The sequence below is a fragment of the Nicotiana tomentosiformis genome, chromosome 6 (genome assembly GCF_000390325.3).
Source record: "Nicotiana tomentosiformis chromosome 6, ASM39032v3, whole genome shotgun sequence".
In the NCBI taxonomy this organism is placed as follows: domain Eukaryota; kingdom Viridiplantae; phylum Streptophyta; class Magnoliopsida; order Solanales; family Solanaceae; genus Nicotiana; species Nicotiana tomentosiformis.
In genome coordinates this window covers 133851890-133860520 of record NC_090817.1, presented here as the reverse complement: position 1 = coordinate 133860520, position 8631 = coordinate 133851890, and the positions used below count along the sequence as shown (strand labels likewise).

At 43.5% G+C, this 8631-nt stretch overlaps 1 non-coding gene across 1 annotated transcript; it reads right to left on the bottom strand.

Moving 5' to 3' along the window:
• Positions 1–1973: 1973 nt before the first annotated feature.
• On the bottom strand, positions 1974–2046 carry TRNAK-UUU (transfer RNA lysine (anticodon UUU)). The gene has a single exon. It is a non-coding gene; the product is annotated as a tRNA-Lys (tRNA).
• Between the last annotated feature and the right edge of the window lie 6585 nt (positions 2047–8631).

Below are 8631 nucleotides of genomic sequence, written 5' to 3'. Positions count from 1 at the left end.
TTGTGTCCTTGCTTCTTGATTTAGAAAGATTACTTGTTAGCTAGGTCGTTTTCAATAAGGCTCGCGCTAGGCGCTCACCTTTTTTGGCTAAGTCATATCGTATCTTGCTGGTAATGGATTGATTCTTAAATCTTGCTTGGTTTAGGCAGATAAATATTAAGAGGCTCTTGTTGGCTTTCATTAGGTATACATAGGTACACATAGGACTTTGTAGAAATACATAGTGGTTGGCTTCGAATCACATGAAGCCCATATAGATGTCCACTCCTATTTCCTATAAAGCTCTCCCTGTGGGGAACACAATCAGTCCATATAAGGACCTACTGAATCATCCACCCTTGCATCTATTTGATGCATCATCACATGGACGTCGTGTAACTCCTAGAGAATCATGGAATTCACCTGTAACGTGTTGCCACCAGAGTCATAAATACTCGAAGTAAGCTCCTGGATCGCCCCTATCTCTAAAGGGGCTTACGAACGAGCGGGATGCTTATGGTCGTGGTAGCTGCAAGCCTCCTAGGTATTGCTCTCTCATCTTTTTTCCTCCTCCTTCCTCTTGTAATTGACCCTTTCTTTTCTGCTACGCCTATCCATCCGTCAAATTGACATCCAGCTGGGTGAGCGATAGCGGCTCCTGTTTACTAATAGATCTATCGCCGCTAGTATAACCAAAAAAAGGCACATAAGGATCAAGAATATTAAAATATTTTGATCACTGATCAGGATCATATAAAGCCCGGTATTCCCATAAAGGATAGTCGTGATGTCCCTTCATGGCCGGCCTTTTCAGTATAGAGCCGAAGGCGAGGGTTTCAAGTAGGCCCCCTTCTCTAGCTTTTACTTTAAGTTACAAAGTGGTGAGGTAAGGAGTAGTATAAGAGTGGTTTGGTCATCGATAAGCCTCTCCTTATTCATTCTATAGGGTGGGGTTGCGACGAACAATCCATCAAAAGAGCTGAAAAGATCCTTTATTAAACCTCCCCCTTTTAATAATAAGAAGGTAAGAATCAAAGCCCAGAAAACCCAACCTATACAAAGAACTCTTTTTAGCCCCTACTCCTAACAAGTGAAAGTTGCTGGCACCCACCATATCTTGCTTCGGGGATGATCTCTTGTATCGGAGCAAACAATTTCAATGATTTTATATATTCTATTTATTTCTTTTTATTATTAATTTTTTTCCACCACAAACAGATTTGCCGCATGGATTGGATAGAGTCCCCTGATCTTGACATTCAAGCATGGATCCCTTGAGCGCTTCGGCGGCGGATATCAGCATAGGCAAAGCACTCTGCTATGGCGAGCATTCGGTTCTTATTGCATTCACCAAGTTAGTCTTGCTCGCTCCTGAACTCTGCGGCGAATTCAGCCACCACCTTTGAGTTTGAGCTCTGCTCGAGCGTGGTCAGCCAGCTTCGTGACTTTGCTTAGCTTCCAGCGTTGCAATGGGATAACCTTTCACTATCTAGGTGCCCTCGGAGGAGAGGTCCCACGGACTTCTTCCCCGAAGGTTAAGTCATAGTTCCTATCCCTGGGAGAAGTGGAAGGAGTTAGGAGAATGGAGCGCCCTTTTGCCCTAAGAAATAGGCGGCTTCGCCTTCAAGCCGTCAATAAAATTGAGCTAATATGTGATCATGACAGTACAATGATGCATAGGTCTTCTTTACTTTATGACCTTTTGATTATGATACATCATGAATGTTCCAATATGTGATTGGGGTGAGCGTTTGTTAGATATAGGGGCGGCTTCGCCGTCTTGGATTGGAAGGTAGGGCTTCGCTTTCCGATCGCTTTTTGAGGATAGTTTGGATGAGTGTGGGCAAGTTCGGGATTCACTATCGCTTTCTGCTAGGAGCGGCTCACCCCATTGTCACTTAAAGGGCGAAGTCGCCGAAGTGAGTATAAAGGCCAAAGAGTCATCTTTGAAGGCTACTATGCATCCTTATTCATAGTAGAGTGTAAGGTAGGTTTGGGTATAGCATGACTTGAACCTGCAACCATTAGGTTAAAAGCCCAATGCTCTATCAACTGAGCTATACACCCCCAAAATGATGTAGTAGTAAATATGGATTGGTACGGAAAAAAGGTTGGCCCCCCTTCTTCTCATCATATTAAAGGAGCGCGGCTCTGTATGAGGCTCGTGTTGCAGAGCAAGCGGAAGAAAACGGAAGGTCGCGCATTAGCACTCCTGCAAGAAAATGGATGCGCTAAGGCGCAACTTCGCGCAACTGCTACGTCCTTGCTTCTTGCCCCTTATTTCAAACTCAAGGAAAGCCTTGATCGATATGAGAAAGATGCATTCAGGCACCCAACCTAGTAAAGGGGCTTGGGCTCGAAAGTCGGCCTTACTCAACAAGCACCTTTCTTAGTAAGGTTGCTTGTTTCCACTCATTGAAGATTCTATCTACAAAAGAAGCTCAACGGGGGGTTACTCAAATAACTCTCACTGACACTAGAGAAGGTGAGGTCATCTTTCTTTCCGGCCGCCATACGGTTTGCCTTAAAGCCTTAAGGATCACGGAAGGAGAAGTTACCTATATAATTACGTTGTTGGGCGTTGTTCCGGTCGAGCACTCTCTTTTCTTTGTCCAATTCCATCTTACCAAACAAGACTGACTTCTTACAACTCGCGAAGGGTTGTGAGGCTGGACTACATATGAAAAATGAATCTGTATCTGTGCACGAAAGTTGCTGGCCGGCGGCCGCTCAACTGTTTGAGCGTAATGCAGTGGTGTTGGTTCCGATTTGACAAAGATAGAATGTCTGGTCGAAGGTCCAGTAAGAACGATAAATAGGTAGCAGGCGTGTTCGTTTGGGCTCCCGAGCAAGAACGATAAATAGGCGATGCACCATCCTTGCTGCTATGTACGGTTTCCTTGACTTGATAGATTCATTCAATTGAACCCACACTCAAAGGAGGGCCACAAGCTCGGGGCTTGACAAAACGGAAAGTTTTAGAATGTTGAAACTTCTTGGGGTTAGGAGTGAAATAAAGAGCCCGACATTCATTTCTTCATGAATATTCATAGCTGAGTCTACAAAAAGAGGGACCAGCCTCGTCGTGGTGATTAGAGGATACTTCTGATCATTCACCTCTAATGTGACATGTTCCCTCCCAGTTATATGATCAACGGGATCAATCGGATAGAGAGTTGCGCTATTCTTCTTTCGAGGATACAAAGTCGTCCTTTTTACTGACCGAACCCTCAATTCGGGGGCCTTCGTCAACATGTTACGAAGCTTCAGTCTTCGGAGGGTCACCATTACTTGACTTAGAAAGGCGAACATCTGGGCAAGGGAAAGCGCAGTGCGCCTGGTGCAAATGGCTTTCTTTTTTCATGATATACCAATCAGAATGGAGGGTCCTACCTGATAAGTAAGGATTTTAGCCTATTAATTGCTCTCTTTTACTTGTGTTTTGGGCCAAAAATGCGTGAAGGTATTCCCGAAAACTAACTTAATATGCTTGCTTGCAGGGATTATTCAAAATGAGACAAAGGAGCCATAATCAACTCATAAAGGAGTCAAAACTTGAACAAAAAATCAAAACTGGGCCAAGAGGTGTGGAACGCAGACCGCGACAAATAAATACAGCCGCGAAAGTATCAATGTGGATGCGGCCATTATTTCGAGGTCCGCGATATGAAGAATCAGAGAGATGGTTTCTTGGGCACAAACATAAACGCGGACCGCGACAAGAAGATGCGGCCGCAAAAGTACCAGCATGGCCGCGATGGGAATTCCATAGACCGCGGTTGCTAAGGTTCATAGAGTGGTTAATTCAAGCAAAAATGAGAAGGGCGGTCCGCGTCAAAATTATGCCGCCGCGGAAGTCTCTCACGCGGACGCGGTGGAAATTATGCGGTTCGCGAAACAAGGTTCAACCTAGGTCCAGATGTGAAGAAACGCGGACCGCGATCAGAATTACGCGGCCGCGAAAGCAAGTGTGCGGCTGCGATCAGACTTACGCGGCCGCGAAACTTCCGCAGGGATATTTTTGTCCGGAAATTTCAGCTTAGTATAAATAGATCTTTTTGTCAATTTTAGGTTATGTTATGTTTTTGCTGAGTACGTGAGATGGGTAGGTTTTCCTTTTTGGGCAATTTTGTACAAGATTTACCTTATAACATTAGATTTTCATCTTTTAATTTAATATTATGGATTATATCTTCTCTTTATCTTTGAATTCTGCTATTATTATGAGTACCTAGACCCATAACTAGGGTTGTGACTCAACCCTAGTGTGGGTATTTAATGGGTCTTGAATTTTAGGGCTTGAATATTTATAGGTTAGTGATATTTAGCCTAGTTCTTGCCAGAATTATAAAATTAGTGGTTGCAAACACTGATTCATGCCTTTGTGATTTGGTCTCTTCTTGAGAAAGAGGGATTAAGTCTGGGAAAACTAGGCTAATAAGGAATTGGGGTGAACTCAAGAAATTGATAGTCCCAATTAAAGGGTTAAACCTAGAGATAGTAATACCCGACTTGAGCTAATATCACATGACTTGCATGAATACCCAGTTAAACTTGAGAAAGCAAAATTGGGCAAAATTACTCAAACTATCGAGATATATAGAGTGAGTACTTGGGTGTGATAGCTATATTACGATCCCAAATTAATCAAGCTTGCCCTAGATTCTTACTACCCGTTAGATGTCCACCTAGGCGGAAGTCGCTACCCTAGTCCTTTTAAACACTTGAAAACCAACATCAAAAATATTGTACTTAGTTTTAATCTTAGCATACAATAGAAATAGAAATAGAAGTAGAATCAACACCTTCATATTTGGAAGTGCAATTAGGAACAAAACATGCATCTAGACTTAGATATAAACCTAATTCTAAATCAATTAATTCCCTGTGGATTCGATCCCGACCTTGTTGGGTAAAACTGCATCGACCATCCTCGCTACTCAATAGTAGTGCAGGCTTGGACCCGATCAATTTTTGGCGTCGTTGCCAGGGAGTTAGATGGTCTTAGCTATATATCTAACTATTTGTGTGTTTTGTTTTTCTTTCCTTCTGTTTTTCTATTTTTTGTGTGTCAATTGCTTTTAGGTACCAAATGGCTCTTAACAAGGTCCTCGGACATATTCCTCAGGGGGAGGAGGTAGTTGAAAATAAAGTGGATGAGGTTCTTCTTGAACCTCAAGTACAAATAAGAGGTCGCCCGCCTCATGACAACATTTCAAACCCTCCCCCACCTCCTCCAAGGGCAGCACACCGTGTGTTGCCCAATGAAGGCTACGCAAGTGCAATTTGTCCTGTCCCAGATTCGGGTGGGCAATTTTCAAATAACCAATGTCATGCTTACTCTATTGGAACAAAGGGGTTTCTTTATCGGAGCTCCACATCAGAACGCATATAAGCATCTCAAAGGTTTTATAGATACATACTGGGGGAGCAAGCAGACGAATGTATCTGAAGACGCTTTGAGGTTGAGGCTTTTTCCTTTCTCACTTAGAGGGAAGGCTTTGGAGTGGCTTGAGAGGCTACTCAACCATTCCATCACCACTTAGGATGAGTTGGCCGAGAAGTTCATAGCAAAGTTCTTTTCTCCGGGACATATGGAAGCATTGAGAGATGAAATCCTTGCTTTTAGACAAGAGCCAAATGAACTGTTACATGAGATTTGGGAACGGTACTGGACAATGATCAAAGAGAGCCCCAACAACGATATGACTGAAGCAATGATCCAGCAAACCTTTTATAGAGGTATCAACACAACTAACCAGTGTGTGGTGAATCAGCTCGCAAGGGGTAACTTCATGAACACGCCATATTCAGAAGCATGTGAAATATTAGATGAGATGGCGGACACCTCTTCAGCTTGGCAAAGTCAGGCCAACGTTCCTCAAGGTGACCCTAATATTATCCACCTTCACAAGGAACTCCATGATCACGGACAAGCCATAGCAGAGTTGACAACTACCATGAATCAGTTAGCCAAGGCACAACTTCAGCAGGTTCAGGGGCCAAAGCAAGTAAACTCCATGAAAGGAGTGAATGTAATGGTTAACAAGAGGAGACAAAGAGGTCAACAAGTTCAACACAATCAGGATCAATTTGAGCAAAGTGGTAGAGGATACAACCAAGATGACTCTTATGACGATCAAAGTGAATAGGTTCAATATGTGAACAATTACCAAGGTCAACGGAATAATGCTCCAAATCAACAACAGTGGAAATCACAGGAAAACAATCAAAATTGGGGCAACCAAGGCCAAGGGAATTGGAATAGTGGCAACAACAACAATTCGAATAATTGGTGGAACAACAATCAAAATTAGGGGAATCAATGTAATAACCAAGGCAATTGGGGTGGCAACAATAATAGTAATTGGGGAGGAAATGGAAACCAAGGGGGTTGGAACAACAATAATCAAGGGAACCGGGGGTCGGGCCCTCAAAGGCCCCCGATGTATCAACAACCCAACAACCCGCCTCCATATCCATCACAAGGGCAAAGGTCTTCCAACAATGAGATGGGATGGATAGAAAGTATGTTCAAGCAAATGATGGAAAGAAACGCCAACTCTGATGCCCAAATAGCCTCCCACAATACTTCTATCCGCAACTTGGAAGTACAAATGGGTCAAATTTCTCAAGCATTGAATACTCGCCCTAAGGGGGCACTACCAAGTGATACGGTAGTAAACCTGAAGGGTGGGAACAATACAGGCTATGCTATGGCGGTGATCACAAGAAGCGGTAGAGGTGGAGATGCAAGTACCTCCAATCCAAGAAAGATTGTGAATGATGATTTGGTTATGCAAGAAGATGATGAGATCCAAGACAATGATGAGAATGTGAATGATAAAGTGAGTATAGACATTGATGACACTGTGGAGGAGACACAAAATGATGTGAACCCGTTTTTGGAACACGTGATAGACATACCGGAAACGGTAGTGCCCAAAGCCAAGGCCCCTTTGCCAAGGACTTCTCCACCATATCCTCAAAGGTTTGCAAAGCAAAAAAATGAGAACCAATTCAAGAAATTCATTAATATGATGAAAAGTTTGTCCATAAACGTACCTTTGGTTGAATCTCTAGAACAAATGTGGGGATATGCCAAGTTCATGAAGGACTTGGCAACAAAGAAGAGGTCAATGAACTGTGAGACGATCAAAATGACACGTCAAGTGAGTGCCATTGTGCATTCCATGGCTCCAAATCTAGGAGATCCCAGTGCCTTTACAATTCCATGCACTATCGGTAGTGCCAATTTTGCCAAAGCCTTGTGCGATTTGGGAGCGAACATTAATTTGATGCCATATTCTGTGTTCAAGACATTTGGGATTGGGCAACCAAGACCTACTTCCATGAGGTTACAAATGGCGGACCAAAAAATGAAAAGGCCATTGGGGATAATTGATGATGTGCTAGTTCGGGTCGACAAGTTCATACTTCTCGCAGATTTTGTGATACTCGACTGTAAGGTTGACTATGAGGTGCCAATAATATTGGGGAGACCTTTCCTTGACACAAGGAAGGCATTGGTTGATGTGGAAGCTAGGGAGCTCACCTTCCGGATTGGGCGATGAAAAAATTATGTTCCACGTGTGCAAGTCAATGAGGCAGCCTAATAGCAACGAAGTATGCTCTTTTGTGGATCTTGTGACAGGTGATTGTTGATGACACGAGTGCTATGATCAATGTGGAAGACCCTCTAGAAGCTGTGTTGTTGAATCATGAGGATGATGCAAAGGCAGGCTTGATAGAATGTGTAAATGCTTTGCAAGGAATGGGATCCTACACATATGGACCCCGTAAACTATCCTTGGACATTGAGAATCGGAAGACTCCGCCAACAAAGCCCTCAATCAAGGAGCCACCAACATTGGAGTCGAAGCCCTTGCCTTCACACCTTAGGTATGAGTTCTTAGGCCCTTGCTCCACATTACCTGTTATTCTTTCTTCGTGCTTAACTAACGTGCAGGTAGATTCCACCCTTGCGGTGCTTCAAAGAAGGAAGAAGGCAATAGGTTGGACATTGGCGGATATTCGGGGTATAAGCCCCGCCTTCTGCATGCACAAAATCATATTGGAGGAAGATGTCAAACCCTCCGTGGAACATCAAACGAGGTTGAACTAGGCCATATAAGAGGTAGTCAAGAAAGAAATCATCAAGTGGCTAGATGCAGGGGTTGTGTACCCCATTTATGATAGTTTATGGACTTCGCCGGTATAATGTGTCCTAAAGAACGGGGGCATGACTGTGATCACAAATGATAGAAATGAATTGATCCCAACAAGAACTGTCACCGGTTGGAGGGTATGCATGGATTATAGAAAGCTGAACAAAGTGACCCGCAAAGACCATTCTCCATTGCCATTTCTTGACCAAATATCGGATAGACTTGTCGGGCGTACTTATTATTGCTTTTTGGATGAGTACTCCGAGTACAACCAAATTCTCATTGCACCTGAAGACCATGATAAAACCACCTTCACCTGTCTATATGGCACATTTGCATTCTCACGGATGCCGTTTGGTTTGTGTAATGCACCGGCTACTTTTTAGTGGTGTATGATGGCAACATTTATGGATATGGTGGAGGACTCCCTCGAGGTGTTCATGGATGATTTCAGTGTTGTGGGGGATTCCTTTGAAGAATGTTT